General features: G+C 25.8%; 1 protein-coding gene across 5 annotated transcripts in view; it reads left to right on the top strand.

Annotated features, from left to right (window-relative positions):
- Positions 1–17,985, top strand: part of LOC117171085 — a 277,166-nt gene that overhangs the window by 32,315 nt on the left and 226,866 nt on the right. The window contains exon 1 of one of the 5 annotated variants that reach the window (XM_033358136.1): positions 3,815–3,977. The exons of 3 other annotated variants lie outside the window; for them this stretch is intronic. The gene's annotated coding sequence lies outside the window, so the exon portion shown is untranslated. Of the gene's footprint in view, positions 1–3,814; positions 3,978–17,985 lie in introns of those variants that run through there. One more of the 5 variants, XM_033358138.1, reaches the window with a different exon arrangement.

Raw genomic sequence — 17,985 nt, 5'->3', positions numbered from 1 at the left:
TCAGATTTTCTGGTTGAAAATGCAACTATTCAATTTTTTGTTAAAAAAAGATCGTTTTTAGTTGAAAAATCATACATTTCTTCTGGTAGAATGGCATTTTCTTGAATTAAAATTGATTTTGATTAATTTGATTTTCTCTTTTAGTAGGAAATTCAAGTATTCGGTTAAATAATTTTTTGTAGAAAATTAATCTTCTGATTTAAAAATTCATCTCTTTTGGTAGAAAGTTCCTTTATTATTCTTTTTTGGTTTGAAATTGATTATTTAATCTGAATATTGACCTATTTTATTTTTGTTTAAAAATTTATATTTTTTGTCGCAAATCCAACTATTTTTGTTGAAAATCTACCTTTTTCGTAGAAAATTCAAGTATTCAGTTTCAAATGCATCTCTTTTTGTAGAAACATTTAAAATTGCATATTTTTTCGTCAAAATAGAACTATTCCATTTTTGATAGAAAAATTATCGTTTCTATTTGAGAATCCAACTATTTTCATTCAAAATGTATTTTTTTGTTTTTTAAAAATTCGTATTTTTCAGTAGAAAATTAATCTTCTTGGATGAAAATTCATCTCTTCTGGAAAAATTTACTTTGTTGTTAAAAAATTCAAGTATTTGTTTCAAAATTCGTCTTTTTCAATAAAAAGTTAATCTCCTTTGTTAAGAATTCATCCCTAAGATAAAAATACTCAGAATTCCATATTTTGTGTTAAATTGGCAAACTTTTCATTTTTCTTTTTAATTTATCTTTTTTAGTTGAAAATTAATCTACTTGGGTGAAAATTAATTTCTCCTGGTATAAATTTCCTTGTCTTTTTCTTTCTTACTTTGAAATTGATTTTTTTATCTGTATATTGAAATATTTTATTTTTATTCAGAAATTTATATTTTTTATTGAAAATCCAACTGTTTTGTTTGAAAATGCAGCGTTTTAGTAGAAAATTCAAACGTTTGGTTTAAGATTCGTTTTTTTTTGTTAGAAAATTAATCTCCTTGGATTAAAATTAATTTCTTCTGGTAGAAAGTTCCTTTCCTTTTTCGATTGATTCTTTGATCTGAATATTGAACTATTTCATTTTTATTTCAAAACTGATCTTTTCTAGTTAAAAATTCAAATATTTAGTAGAAAGTTTGTATTTTCTTGTTTAAATTAAACGGTTATTAAAATTCTGTTGTTTTCTTTTCGTTGAAAATTAGATTTTTGATCTGAAAATTCAAGTATGTTCTTGCGAATGTATCTCTTTTTGGTAAAAAATTAATCTTCTTGGATGAAAATTAATCCCTGCTAATAAAATTCACCCTTTTGCTAAAAAATTTAAGTATTTGGTTGAAAATTCGTCTTGCTTGGTAAAATATTAATCTCCTTGAAAGAAATTTCATCTCTTCTGGTAGAAATTTCTTTTTTTTTTCTTTTTTGGTTTAAAATTAATTTTTTGATTTGAATTTTGACATATTTCATTTTTAGTTGAAACCTTATCTTTCTTAGTTAGAAATTCAAATATTTGGTTAAAAATTCGTGTTTTATTATGGAATTAAAACGGTTATTGAAAATTCATTTTCTTTCTTTGTTGAAAGTTACATTCTTTAACTGAAAATTCAAGTATATCTTCTTGAAATTGTGTCTTTTTGGTAGAAAATTAATCTTTTTTTGTAAAAGTACTAAAATTTGTTGGTTAAACATTTTTTTAAAAAATTTTTTGCCTAAAAATGCAACTATTTTATTTTTGGCTGAAAATTTATCTTTTTTAGTAGAAAATTGATCTTTTTGGATGGAATTTTATCTTTTTTTGTATTTGTACAAAAAATGGCATCTTTTTTTGGTTAAAAATGCAACTATTCCATTTTTGGCTGAAAATTTATCTTTCTTAAATCAAAATCAATGTATTTTTCTTAAATTTATCTTTTTGGTAGAAAATTAATCTTTTTGGATAAAAATTAATCTCTCCTGGTAGGAATTTTCTTTTCTTTTTCTTCTTTGGTCTAAAATTGATTGTTTGAACGAATTATTGACCTATTTCATTTTTGTTTAAGAATTTCTATTTTTTATTTAAAATTACAACCATTTTGGTGGGAAATTCATTTTTTTGGTAGAAAATTAATCTCTTTAGTTCAAAATTCATCTCTTTTAGTAGAAATACTCAAAATTGGATTTCTTTCTTTTTCTGTTGAAATTTAATTTTTTAACTGAAAATGTGAATATACAATTTTAGGTAGAAATTGTATTTTTTTTTTTTAGTTGAAAATGTATCTTTTTTAGTTGAAAATTCGCCTTTTTTGGTATAAAATTAATCTTACTGGATGAAAATTTATCTCGTCTGATAAAAATTTCAAGTATTTGTTTGAAGATTTTTTTGTACAAAAGTAATCTGCTTGGTTGAAAATTGATAATTTTGTATAAATACTACAAATTAAATCTTTTTATGTTAAGAATGCAATTATTTCATTTTCGGTCGAGAATTTACTTTCTTTAGATGAAAAATGTATGTTCATAAAAATTTGTCTTTTTTTGGTAGAAAATTGATCTCCTTGGAAGAAAATTCATTTCTTCTGACAGAAATATCCTTTTTTTTCTTTTTTGGTTTAAAATTAATTCTTTAATCTGAATATGGACATTTTTCATTTTTAATTGAAACCTGATCCTTCTTAATTAAAAATTCGAATATTTCATTGCAAATTCGTTTTCTTTTTTTATTGAAAATTACATTTTTTTAACTGACAATTCAAGTATATCTTCTTTAAAATGTTTCTTTTTTTGGTAGCAAATTAATCTATTTTTGTAAAAGAACCAAAATTTGTTGGTAAACATTCTTTTTTTTTCTATTTTTATGAAAAATTAATTTTTTTATCCGAATATTAAACTATTCCATTTTTGTTTGAAAATGTATCTTTTTTAGTTAAAAGTTCAAATTTTTGGTAGAAAATTCAAGTATTTGGTTGAAAACTCATCTATTTTTTTACCTAAAGTTAATTTGCTTGTTTGCAAATTCATACTTTTTGGTAGATATTACTCAATCTTTGGTCGAAAATTCGTGTTTTTTCGTTGAGTTCAACTGATTGAAAATTTGTTTCTTTATTTGTCGAAAACTAACTTTTAAACCGAGAATGTAAATATTACGTTTTTGGTTGAAAATTAATCTTTTTAAATTAAAAATGTGTCTTTTTTGGTAAAAAAATTCTGGTAGAAATTTTCTTTCTTTTTTCTTTTTTGATTTAAGACTCACTCTTTATCCTAAATATTGAACTATTTAATTTTTGTTTAAAATTTTATATTTTTCAACTTAGTCGCAGAAAATTTAAGAATTTGGTTGAATATTCGTCTTTATTGGTAGAAAATTAATCTCCTTGAATGAAAATTAATCTCTTCTGGTAGAAAGTTCCTTTTTTCGGTTTAAAATTGATTCTTTGGTCTGAATATTAAACTATTTCATTTTTATTTTGAAACTTATATTTTTGAATTGAAAACTTAACTATTTTGGTTGAAAGTTCACTTTTTTGGTAGAAAATTAATCTGCCTATTTGGAAATTCATCTTTTTGATAAAAAAATGCTCAAAATTAAATTTTTTTTTTGGTTAAAAAGCAACTATTTTGTGAGTATGAGTGTTGTAGACTGTACACGACAGAAATGGTCTTAAGAGACGAAATGTTGGAAGGAACGAATCACGTTACACATAATTTTGTGTGAGTGTGAGTGTGTGTGTGCGTAAATCCATGTTATCCTTTCTCCCCTCCATGGATGACGCATCTCAGGTAACATTACAAGCAGGTGGCTCCAGCGGTATTCCGTTGTCAGTAAACCTCGGGCTATCTCGAGAAGCGGTTCTGTTCTAAGCGGCTTCTATCAAATTATGTACAAAATTATAAAATCAGCCGATACATGCTTTACGGAAAAGGTGAATTTGTTTAAAAAAAAATTGTGACTCGTGTAATGGATAGCAACCTTTAACTTATCCAGGATTTTCAAAATAAAGTCATTCAGGTATTGTTTATTTAAATTTCATCCCCTCTGATACAATATTTTTAAAAGTAGCCTCATCAAGTTCGAATGAATATTTTTTTATATTCTTTTTTAACAATGAAATATAATTTTCCTAATATTCTGGTATTTTAATACTAAAAGGTTTTTATTTTTAATAAAAAAACAGTTTAATTTATTCAAAAGAAACAAATTTGAAAGAAAATAGTTGAATCCTTGACAAAAAGATTAATTCTTTGCCAGTTGAATTTTTGACTAAAAGAATTTAATATTTTCCGAAAGAGAAGAATTTTCTAAAAAAAAGTTTAATTTTTTAACTAGGAAATATGAACTTATCGAAAAAACTATTTTTTAACCAAATAATGGAATTTTGAACCAAACGCATGAATTTTGAAACAAAAACATTAATTTTCTAACAAAAAAGGAAATAATTTTCAACTAAACTGATCAATCTTCAAGAGAAAAAGTTAACTTTAAAAGAAAATGTAAGATTTGATATTTAATTCCAAAATGATTTTAATTTAAAAAAAAACCAGTTGAATTCATAATAAACAAAAAATAAGCAAACCAGTTAAATTTTCAAGTAACCAGATGGATTTTCAACCAAAAATATGAGCTAGATATATTTTTAACAAAACAAAAAAAAACATTTTACATTTACCAAAATAGAAGAATTTTCCACTAAAAAATCATTTTTAAACAAATAGTTGATTTTTTAACTAAATATAAGAATTTTTCGTTAAGAACATTTATTTTCTATGAAAAAAAAATTTTTCTCAAGTTATTGATGATGAACCATAAAATTACTTTTTAGCAAAAAATGCAATAGTTGATATTTAAATCCAAAAATATTTTTATGAAAAAAAGTTGAGTACATCACAAAAAAATCAATAAAATAGTATTTACCAAAATAGACGAATTTTCACGAAGATTTATTTGCTACGAAAAAAATCTTTTTTCCAAAAGAAACGAAATTTCTAAAAAATAGTTGAATTTTTTAACATGTAAATATGAATATTGCACAAAAAAGTAATTTTTTAACCAAATCGAAAAAATGTTCAACCAATGTATGCTTTTTTCATCAAAAACATTAATTTTATACACAAAAAAAAACATCTTAATTGATTATTGTTGAACCAAAAAAATGACTTTTTAACAAAGTTGTTCAAATTTTAACCAATTAGTTCAATTGTCGACAAAAAAAAATGAATTCTCGAAAAGAAATGTAATAGGTAATATTTAAATCTACAAAGATTTTAATTAAAAATAAAAAACAGTCGAATTCATAACAAACCAAAAATTTAAGAAAATATTCAAATCTTCAACTATAATGATGAATTTTCTTCAAAGAAAAAATCAATTTCCGGTCAAAAAATACAAACTTTGAAAACAGAATAGTTGAATCCTTAACAACAAACAAATTAATTTCCAACCAGTTGTTTTTTAACAAAGAAAAAATGTAATCTTTTCCCCAAGAAATAAATTTCCTACACAAAAGTTAAATTTTTTAACCCAAAAATATCAGTTTTTCACAAAAAAAAACTTACTTTTAACTAAATAATTAAATTTCCAACCAAATGTATGAATTTTCCATCAAGAACATTAATTTTTTACCAACCAAAATTTTAATGTAATTCATAATCATTTAACTAAATCGGAAAATTTTAAACAGAAAAAAGAAATTTTCAGCAAAATAGTTTAATTTTAAACATAAAAATATACATTTTCAGTCAAATAGTTGCATTTTTATTTTTTTAAATATAAATTTTTAACCTGAAGCACAATAGTTACGGTTTTAACTGAAAAAGTGAATTTTCACAGAAAAAAAACGAATCTTCAACAAAGTATTTTATTTATTTATTTTTAAAGTTTCTTTGTTTATTTTCTACAAAGGTCATAAAAATATCTTGAACTCACCCTGATTTGTTTTGGATCATTTTTAAAATCTTTCGTAATGTTTTAAAATCTTTTAAAATATTCTTTTCAAATTAATGTTTAAATATAAGAAATCGCTTTCAATATTAATCTTAAAAGTCTACATTTTAAGTTTTTTTAAAATCTTCAAATTTTTTTAAAAAATTTTTTAAAATACAGTTTTCAAATAAATTTTGTGAAATAAAAAATTATTTTTATTTGATAAAATTTGTTTCAAGAACATATTAAAAAAATTCATAAACATTTCTAATAATTTATTCAAATTTTGGAATAGAATGTCGAAGATTCAAAAGCCAAATTACCAAATTTTAGAAAAAATTGGAATGAGTTTAAGAGATATTAAAAAGTTATTTAAAGACAAAAGAAAATAATTTTATACTTACAAATTACTTACTTATTTACAAAATTTAGATTTTTGAAGATTTTAAACCAAAAATTTGGAAATGTTTTAAGGCAGTAAGAAAAACTATCTAAAATTTTTTTGGAACATTTTTAATAATCTTTTTATTTTACCAAATTTATTTTGAGAGAATATATTTAATGATTTTTAAACATTACGTAAGATTTCCAAAATTGCCAAAAACTAATCTCGAAGATTTTAAGACAATTTCAGGGATAATTCGAGCCAGTTTATAGAATATTTTGGAATTTTGGACGTTCTCAATAGACTAAGAATATTTTAGAACTTTGAAAGATTTCTGAAAATTTATAAAATATTTTACTCAAATTTTTTATAAAATTGTCTTGTTTCTTTTTTGACAAATCTGAAATCTTTCAATACCCTTTTGAATTTTCCCTCGTAAAAATTAGAAAAATTATGTTTATATAACATTTCAAACAAATAAAGAAAGAAACTTTAAAATTAATTAGTAATTCGCAATGTTTATTTTTTAATAAAAATTATGTTTTCCTTCAGAGTTATAATTGATTAATTATTGATTAATTTAAAGTTTATAATTGGCCTGAAAGTCTTTCTTTCCTGACTAAAAAAACTTTTTTCGTTAAAAATGTAATAATTATATTGATAATCCGTAAAAATTTAATATTTTTTTTGTTAAAATTACAATTGTTAACAACTTTATTAAAAATTCTTTTTTTTTTATTGAATTTAGTTGTTTTGATTGGAAATTAAAATATACTTTAGTTTTAATATCAACTATCATATTTTTGTTGAAAATTAATTTTTTTTTGAGAAAATGATCATGTAAACATTGACCTATAACATATACTTCAAGTTTAATTATTTTTTATTTTACTTGCGAAAAGAAAAAGCCATAAGTCAACTTGTTAAACCAGAATTTGATATAAATAACGAGGACAATTTATATCATACCGGTTATAATTACTTCGATTATGCGATCTTACTGTTACGAATTTTTTTAATGTCTCAAATTTTGCGTAATTTCATAATGATGGGATACAAAAATGAAAACATAAATAATTGCAAAACATCAGTTTAAATTACAATTTTCAAGAATTCTCTTTCGTATTATATACTCTTTCAATGCCTTTTATCAAATAAAACTAGAAAAATATATTATTTTATTTAATGTAAAGTAACTTCGAACTGAAAAAATCATTTTAAATTATTGAGAAATTTTCATTCAAACAAAAACTATAAAAAAAGCCGACATTTCGACACCGCTTTGTATCTTGCCCAAGATTGTAAAAAATCTAAGGAGGTTTTGCTTTATGTTCAAAACTAAAACCAAAATTTGATTAAAACGCAAGTATAAAATAATTAAAAAATACAAATATTATAAATACAGTCTTTTATGCCCATGAGGTATTTTTCAATGTTATTTTTATTATTAAAATCTGGCAAAATTTGCAGTTATTGCCCTGAGTCTATAGAATCAATTTCAAAAAACTATTTTGCCATTTGCAACTTTATATTTTTTAAATAATTAATTATTTAAACACGCGTTGTGAAAAATGGAATATTACTAAAAAATGCATAGTTGCCCGTGCAGAAATCTTGGTCTGGCCCCGTTTGGGGCCAGACCAGTCCAGGTCAGGTCCCGGTCGGGAATCCTGGTCGGGGCCAGGTCGCGGATGAAACACACACCCAGATCGGGGCCAGGTCGGGACACCCGATCGGTGTCCCATCGGTGCCCGATCGCTACACGATGAGTCTCATTATAATCTATTCATGAATTTCACACATGGAGATTTAATATAAGTAAACTCGAAAGTATCGAATGGTCCTCTCCTTTCGAAGGCCACCTTAATATTTTTAATTTCCAATTAAGTTATTTTAAGTTAAAATTAAAGTACCACATGCACGAAAAGAAAAGGTTTCAGAATACAAAATTTAATTATACTTTTAAAAACGTAAAATTATTCTGGATGGTATCAGTTTAAGGGAAAAGTTTAGTTTTTTATGAAAAAAATGGATGGTAACCAGAAATATTTTAAATAAAGATTTTAATTTCCTGAAAAAAAATGTTGTCTATAAAACTTTTTAACAATTTAGAAAAATTTTTTTCGCAAAAAGATTCCCTACAATTTGACATTTTCGAATGCTTCCAACGAAAATCAACGGGAAATAACCTATGATTTACGATTTATTAACATTTTACTGTAAATAAATTCAATTTTCTGTCAATTGCATTACTTCTTGAAAAATTCAAGAAGGTGGTTGTAGATCATTTTTCGCCAAAAAATTGCACTATCATTTATTTTTTTAAACCGCTTAAGAAGAAATGTAAACCAAACAACTTTTGAACAAAAATGAAAAATTTTAAATTAAATATTTCTGGTTATTTTAAATATTATTTACAGAATATGCATTTTATTAATTTTTTATTACTATTAATTAATTTCGGCCTAATGGACGTTTTTATAAGTTGAAATGTCATTATTTATAATGAAAAAGAAAGACTTTGTTTATCATTTTAAACTTCGCGCGAAACCAATTAGATGCCGAATGCGACGCATGCGCACTTAAGTAACTAGCTCTTGCTGGAATGTTATGAAAATTTGTCCTCAATGTATTTCTGTAATAAATTTATGATCAATACATAATTAAAGTTTCAATGACATAATCGATTGTATCACATATTTTGCTCTTATAATTTAAAAACATTACAATTTTGTACATACTGCAATTCATTTCTTGTCAATAGATTTGATGATTCGAACTCTACATTAAATCGAAAAACCTTGAGTTCTTTAATAATGAATGAAAATAAAAGAACTTGATAAATTTCATTCTATAATATTTGACTCATCTAATGGTAAATATACTAATTTTACCTGAAACAATTTAATTAATTATTAATTTATTTGAGGTTAGGTTTCCATTTGCCCGCAGAGAATGACCCGGTCGGGCCCAGGTATGGGCCACAGAGTTCTACCGATCAGGGCCAGATCGGGAAATCCAATCAGGGCCACATCGGTATTACGTTCGAAATCGGGCGATTTCTGCACGGGTTATTGAAAAATTAGTTTGATAAAAAAAAACAATTCACAGGTGTATAGTACTCATGTATAATTCGGGCAAGCAAAATTGCAAAAACGAGTTTCTTCCAGTTACAAAATTTAATATAATAAAATGAGTAAGAAATAGACATAAAATTTTAACGCAAAGTAAAAAATCGCACAAATTAGTGATTTTTGTATTAAATGCATATCAATATACAAAAAATAATGATAAAACAACAAAGAGAATGGAGGTTGAAATTAATTAGGAAACTACATTGTTAGTAAAAAAATAGTGAACAACAAAACGTTTCTTGAAGTAGTTAAAACGAAATACAATGAAGTATTCTAGCATTAAACCATACTCGGTCGGTAACGTCGAAATCTATAAGGCCATACAACTTTATGGACTGAAAAGCATTGATTACATAGGTGTTTGACTAAAATGAATTTTTGTAGGCGAAACTAAGTGAAAAATCGTGATATGGCTTTGCTTCTCAGGTAGAAAAGTCATTTCTTTAATTATTGTTAGCAATTGTGCAAGTGTGCGATTTGGACAATCTATCAAGAAAAAATATAATATGCCGTGATTGAGGTTAGGTTGCATTGTTGGGATAGTTGGCGGTCAACATTTTTTAATTTTGGTACTTCGTTAAAGTGTGTTTTTCAAAGATGTCAAGAGATTATTCTTGCACTTTGAGAAAAGAAAAATTATCCTAGGACTGTGATCCTTCTTAGAAATTATATAGGACTTTTTGAAAATTCTTAAAATTCTCCGACTTTTTGTAAATGCCTTTAAATTCTTTCCACTCATTTCAAATCTTTCGAAGTATCTCGAAATTGGCTAAAATTAATTTTAATCTTATAAAATCTTTAAAATATTCTTAAATTCCTTTAAATCTTTTGACAGCCCTTAAAATCTTTCAATTTCTGCAAATAACTTTTAAATTGATTGCTTAACATTCTTTAAAGTCACTAAAACTTATGGAAATATTTTTAAGTCCTTTAAGGCCATGTGACGAGTGAGTCACGTGACCAGATTCCTACCTTACCCTCACTTTTTTTATTTACTAACTTATTTCCAAACGAAGCGCCACATCGAGTTAAAAATTTGGTATAATAAATAAGAAGCACTGAGAAAGGTGGGTCTGGTTCTAAATTTTAATAATTATGAAAAAAGCAAAAATAATTATTTACAACAAAAAACTTTTTTCATAATTATACAAATTCAGGACCAGACCCACCTTTCTTAGTGCTTCTTGTTAAGTATCCCAAATTTTCAGCTCGATGTGGCGTTTCGTCTGAAAATAAGTTAGGACATAAAAAAGTGAGGGTAAGGTAGGAATCTGGTCACGTGACCCACTCGTCACATGGCCTTAAAACTAAACTTTAAAATCCCGTCAAGTCCGTGGTGATTCCTTAAAATCATATGAATTCTTAGAAATCTTGTTAGATTTCTTGAAAATCCTTAAAGTCCTTCGAATTTTTTCTAACTCCCTACAACTCCTTAAAATCTCTTGAAATTCCTGAAATCAATTAATTTCTTGAAAAACCTTGAAATCTCCAAAAATTGATTACACACATGTTTTAAAAACTTTTCAATAACTCTCTTGAATTTCTTTCAAATGAGCAAAACTGTCGTAAAATCTTATAAAATCACTTGTAAATCATTTAATCTTTTAAAAATATTTTTTGATTCTTTTTAAATCATTAAAAAAAAGCTTTAAGATTCCGCCAAGTCCCTAGTAATTCCTAAAAATCACTTGATTTCTTAGAAATCCTTAGTCTTTCAAATTTTTTTGAATTCCCTTCAACTTCTTTGAAATCATTTTAAAAATGTCAGAATTGACTCAAATTAATTAAAATCTCTTAAAATCCTTAAATTTTTTAGGCTCCTTAAAATCCCTTGAAAATCCTTAAATAATTTAATTTTTAAAAATTGAAGTCTCTTAAAATTTATTTAAATCTTGTTAAATAGCTTTAAAACTAATCCTTTAAAACAAAATCTTAAAATCCCGTCAAGTCCCTATAGTAATTCCCTAAAATCACTTGAATTTCAGAAATTCTTTAGTTTTTGTTTGAAAATCCTTTAGATCCTCCGATTTTTTTTTAATTCCTTCGACTCCTTTAAAATCATTTAAATTTTTCGAAATTGAGTACAGTTAATTAAAATCCTTTGAATTTTATTAAATTCCTTTAAATATTAAAAAATTACATCAATTAAAATCTCTTCAAATTCATTAAAATCTTTTTAAATAACTTTTTAGCAACTCGCTTGACATTCTTCGAAATCACCTAAAGTGCTTTAAAATTTGATCAAATCTCTTGCAAATCCTTTCAAAATTTTTTTAAATCGTTAAAAATCTCTTGACAAATCCTAAGATCACTTAAAGTCTTTTAAAATCTTTTAAATTCTCTTTGATATAACTTGATTTGATATGAAACTACTTAAAATGACTTATTATCGAAAGTATTATGACATAAGTCGCCGGCAATTGAGGTTATAACCTTAATTAATGCATATTATAATTTTTCATGGTGGATTGCCTAAACGCACATCTTCCAAATTGCGAACGATAATGAAATAAATGACTTTTCTTTCTTAAAAGCAAAGCTATATCACGATTGTTTACTTAATTTCGACGAAATTAATCAGCTGATTGCAACGATTCAGAAGCAGTGATTGAGACATAGAGTATGTAAAAAGTAAATAGAAGCACCACCTTTAATGGGAAGAGTGGACATACAAAATCGTAGTACCTCTAGTGAGCGCGCGAAAAAGTTTGAAAATTCAAAAAAGAAAAAGGAATATTATTAATTTAAATACATTTCTCTAGCTATTATTTTAATATTATTGTAATTAAATTTAAAAATAGTTATTATTGCAAGCGTGTTGCGTTCGAAGAAAGTTGAATCTTGACAGAGAAAATTTTAGACATCGTCAATAAGTTCTCTTAAATAAATTTTTGTCATTGGACCATTTTATGTACAAAACTGTTTCTTTGAATGAAATAATCTATTTTCTGAGTGTGCTATCTTTTGTCTCGATTTTTTTTTTTTGAAATTACACTTGTTAATCATTCATCCTCGAGATTACTAATATAGATTTCAATTCAGGTTTTTCATTTCCAATTACCTTCGGAACTGAAATGAGATAACATCAAGACGAGATTATTAGTCAGTGTCATGGGCAGTCGATACCTTTTTTTTACTGGAGAAATCTTGATCCAGGAAGTTTTCGTGACATCAGTAAATTAAAGTTGCAGAATGGATAATTGCGACGATGCAAATTTCAAATGATCGAGACGGAAAGTTTTGTATCTCCCAAGGAGATGAAATTTGATTATATCCGTATAATTATTGCGGTACATTAAAACGGTGCTCGGATACGTGCGTCGTTTTCTGCGAAGCAAACCGGAAGTGCTTCTTTCCGCAACAAACTTAATGATTCCTGCGAAGTGTATGTGTATTTTCTTCATTGAGGTGACCCAGGTTTTTCGAATCCGGAAGAATGTGTCGATTGTTTAATAATCTGATTAAGTAATTGTGCCAATTGAGGAATTCTGGACAAGAAGGCGACAGGCGCTCGAGAACGAGTAAAAGTATTGTCCAGGCTGTGACGTCAGGTATCAAAAGTGAAATTCGAAAATTTAAAAAACCAAAAATATAGTTAGATAGCTCTTGAAAAATGAACCTGAGTCTCCATTTACAGTTTTTCTCTGGGGCTGCAAATTTTCCAGTAAATAAATAAAAACTGACTTTTTTTAAATTGAAAAAACCATATTTTTTCCACATTCAACTCGCCGTAAGTAATTCGTTTATCAACTAATTAACAAATTTCTTTTTGAGTTTTATTCGTGAGACTCTAGCGGAGGCTGCAGTGTCCAAAAGGGTCAAAAGTTAATTTCTAATGTTTTTTTTTTTTTAATTCGAATGAAAAACAAGTTTTTAGACTTTCACATTAAAAAAGTGAGCGAGGAAATTTGAGCTACGACAAACTTCAAGCGAACGAATTTTCCGCCAATGCATTGGCCAACTTTTTGGAAAATCTCAATTCGATTTGATTTTTAGTTCCATAATTACAGCGAGTTTATTACGAGCTCGCGACGCGACACCACAGGATTTTTCAGGGGACGCCGCCGGAACGCTTACTGGTGCGAGCGAGTGGACAAAACAAAGGATGGGTAAGGACGATGTTTTAGGCTTCAGGCGGCGTCCCCTGAAAAATCCTGTGATGTCGCGTCGCAAGCTCGTAATAAACCCGCTGTAATTATGGAACTAAAAATCAAATCGAATTGAGATTTTCCAAAAAGTTGGCCAATACATTGGCAGAAAATTCGTTCTCTTGAAGTTTGTCGTAGCTCAAACTTCCTCGCTCACTTTTTTAATGTGAAAGTCTGAAAACGTGGTTTTTCATTCGGATTTAAAAAAAAAACATTAGAAATTAACTTTTGACCCTTTTTGGAAACTGTACTCTCCGCTAGAGTGTCACGAATAAAACTAAAAAAGAAATTTGTTAAGTAATTGATAAACGAATTACTTACGGCGAGTTGAATGTGGAAAAAACATGGTTTTTCAATTTTAAAAAGTCAGTTTTTATTTATTTACTGGAAAATTTGCAGCCCGAGAGAAAAACTGTAAATGGAGACTCAGGTTCATTTTTCAAGAGCTGTCTAACTATATTTTTGGTTTTTTAAATTTTCGATTTTCACTTTTGATACCTGACATCACAGCCTGGACAATACTTTTACTCGTTTTCGAGCGCCTGTCGCCTTCTTGTCCAGAATTCCTCAATTAGGACACATTGCGCTCTAAATTTGAGTCAGCCAAAATAGGAGGAAAATTCTTTTAAATGAAATGGATGTGGATATTGTAATAGGGTCAATTTTAAATAATTTAAATTCTTAATTTTTAACAGTCACATTTTTGACCTAGAAATATTTTTCAGTCAAGAAAAGAAACAATTTCACAAATTTGTGGAATTGTCAAGCCAAAAATATTAATTGACTACAAAACTGTCGAATTTGTAACCTGAAAATATAAATTTTCAACAACATAATTAATTTATAACAAAACAGTAGAATTTTCTATCGAAATGTTTAAGTTTCAAACGAAGAAGACGAATTTTCTACAATACAATTGAATTTTAAAACTAGAAAGATTCTTCAGTAAAATAATAGAAAAAGTGTAAACCAAATTGTTGAAATTACAATGAAATATTTAATTTTACACCAAAGAATGGAATTTTCTATGAAATTATTCACTTCAAAGACAAGAAAACCAATTTTCTACAAAAAATTGGAATTTTTGATCCGAAAAATATTAATTTTCATCCAAAACAGTTAAATTTACACCATGTAGTGAAATTCAATACTAATATATTCAATTTTAAAGCCAAAAAGACGAATTTTTAATAAAACAGTTGAATTTTTAACTTAAAAAGATTCGGCAGTTAATAAAGAAAGAAAATCAAACTGTTGAATTTTCAATCCAAAAGGACGATTTTTCTACAGAACAGTTACATTTTTATTGAAACAATATTAATTTTTTCTAAACATTAATTTTAAAACAATTAGTGGAATTTTCTCTCAAATTGTTTAATTTTTAAAACAAAAAGAACAGTTTTTTAGAAAACAGTGGAATTTTTCACCTAGAACTTTTTTTTAGAAAAAAAATTTTTTTTAAAAAGATTAGTTTAAGTTTCAAGTCAAAAAGATGAATTCTCTATGAAACAGTTGCATTTTTAACAGAAAAATCAATTTTGAACCACGAAAGACGATTTTTCAAAAAAATAATTAATTAATTTAGATAAAAAGATGAGTTTTCTACCAAAACTGGAATAGTTAAATTTTCAAATCAGAAAGTTAATTTTAAAGAAATGTATTTCTAACAAAGTAGAACAGAAATAGACAGAACAGAAATAGAACATTTTTAAACCAAAAATAGAACAAATAGATTTGGACCCAAAAAGATTAATCTTAACGAAAAAGAGCAATTTATCAAAATACTTAAATTTTTAACAAAAGGGTTAAATTTCCAACCAAGAAATAATTTGAAAAAATTCCTGTCTAAATGTCCAATTTCCAAAAAAAATGTTATTTTTCAAACAAATATTAGGATTTTCAACTCTACAAGACGAATTTTCAAAAAAATCTTTGAACTTTTAATAAAAAATGGTTAATTTTAAATAAGTGTTGAATTTTCATCATAGTAATTAAATTTTCAACCAAATAATCATTTTGTACCCAAAAGTGATGAATTATCAACCAAGAAGACGATTTTTTTTAACAAAACAATTGCATTTTTAAACTTGGAAGATTCTTCAGTCAAAAGAGAAAAAACTGCAATCATATTATTCAATTTCCAAGCATAAAAGTCGCACTTTTAGCCCAAAAATGTAGATTAAGAAAAAGAAATGAATTTCAAACAAAAAGCGAAATTTTCAACTAAAATGTTTAATTTTTAAGTTAAAAAAATAATTTTCTACAATTTAGTTTAATTTTTAGCCTGGAAAGGTTTTTCTGACAAGAAAATAAATTTCAACCAAATTTTTTAACTTTCAAGCTGAAAAAGAACTTTTTTTTTAAATATAGTGGAACTTTTAACCTAGAAAGATTTTTTTCGTTCAAGAAAGAAAAAAAATGTCCACAAATAAAAAAAAACTTTCAAAAAAAAAGATGATTTTTAAAAATTCATTTTTTCAACCAAAAAAATTAACTGTTAACATGGAAATTCAACTTCCTAACCAAAAAATTAATTTTCAACAGCAATGATTTCTTTTCAATTCGAAGATACTAATTTAATCAGAAAATGATTGTTTAAATAAATAACAATTGTTTTCAATTTATTAAAAATTTGTGTAACTGAATTTGTTTATAAAAATTGCTTAAGCAATTGCCAAATAGCGCATATTTCCTGATTTTTTAATCGCCGTTTTATTCTCTGAACTTAATTATTTAGGTAAATAAAACGTCTAAATTATACAGTGTACCAATCTTATTTTTTTCTCTGCAAAATAAAGCGAAATGAAATCCTTATGAATCAGAATTAAAGTACATATACTTTACGAAAATAAATATTTAGTTTACGATTGTACTCGATTGTTATAAAAAAATTATATAAATAATTACATGAATATAGTGATCAACGGAAGAAAAAAAAGTGGTTTAAAAATAAAAATGCTAAAATCTGTAGAAGGAATGTTTAACGGAAAAAAATAACCCTAAATTATCAATGAATAATTCTATAAATATTGTAATAAACCATTTGTAAAGTTTTTTGAGTTTTTTCGATCTCATGTTTTTTTCTCATCAAAATACTTCAAGTCAATTTAAAATTATGATTGGACATTGTTAATAAATAATATTGAATGATTGAGTCACAGACCAAATTTTTATTTTAATAATTATTTTTATTCCTGGAAACATTTATATTAGAAGCTAAGTCCAACGAAATTTAAAAAAAAAGTTGAATTCTAACATTGTTAACTACTAATAATTGAAAATTATGAAGTGCTCTTTAATATCTTTCTGTACCCACAGTAGCTTATTATTTTTCAGTAGAAATCAAATTACCGTCTAAAAATCATTTGTATAAACATTAACAAGTATTTTTTAACTGAATGTCAATTTTCTAAACAATTATTTTTATTTTCGTTATAGCTAGTTTTTTTCAGATTTATTTTTTCAGATTTATTATTTATTCATAACTTTCATTAAATCCAGAAATTAACAACTTTTCTCTATATACAAAGGAACAAATTATTTAAATAAACGAAAATTATTTAAATAATTTCCGAGTATGCTAAAACTCGTTCTTGCCTTTCGGTTCAGATAAATTGAAAACAATTATGTTGTTCGGAGCAATATTATTAACGCATTTATTAAAATAATCCTTACTAAATTACTTTGGCTATATACAGTTCAATAAACGAAGTTTATTGTATTTTATGAATAAAACAATCACTGGAATTTAATAAGTATTTTATTTTTGTTTCAGGTAAGCTTCAGTTACTGTTTACGAAATATTATCAAATTTTTAGGTAAGAAATGTTATTTATCTAATTTGGTAGATGTGATTTTGGTACAGATATATAAAGTTCTAATTTTAGAAAGAAATTTCTAGAAAACAATAATTATTGTAGAATAGACTTTGAACGGAGAATTAAGAAAAAATGTAGAATTTTGAGTTAGAACTGGAAACTTACCAGCGAAATAAAGAATTTGCATGCATTTTAAAAATATTTTAATTTTAAAGTTTATGATCTAAACATTTGATAAAAACGCTATTTCAAATTTTAAGAACTTATAATATTATTTTTAATTGGTTGAAAATTCGATTTTTAACTCCCATATTCACTCAAAACGCAGACCCAAGATTTTTGTGACAGAAGGTACTTTATTTGATGTGTTAAAGAAAATTAAATTAAATGAAACTGCGTTCGCAGTGACTGAAGTAAGACCTCAAAAAAATAAAACACGGGAATAGTAAGTCTAGTTTTTTTGCTGTCAGTCTACAAGCATTGGAAGTCTAAGGGGAACTTTTTGACGAACTCTTAGAAATTTTGGAAATCTTTCACCAAGCATTGAGCATTCACACCTTGAAGAATCTACACGTTCGTGACACACACACTGCCTCCGTGAGCGGAACTAAC

The sequence above is a fragment of the Belonocnema kinseyi genome, chromosome 4, assembly GCF_010883055.1.
Source record: "Belonocnema kinseyi isolate 2016_QV_RU_SX_M_011 chromosome 4, B_treatae_v1, whole genome shotgun sequence".
Taxonomy (NCBI): Eukaryota; Metazoa; Arthropoda; class Insecta; order Hymenoptera; family Cynipidae; genus Belonocnema; species Belonocnema kinseyi.
Note: the sequence above shows the minus strand (reverse complement) of the source record. Positions and strands in the feature narration are given on the sequence as shown.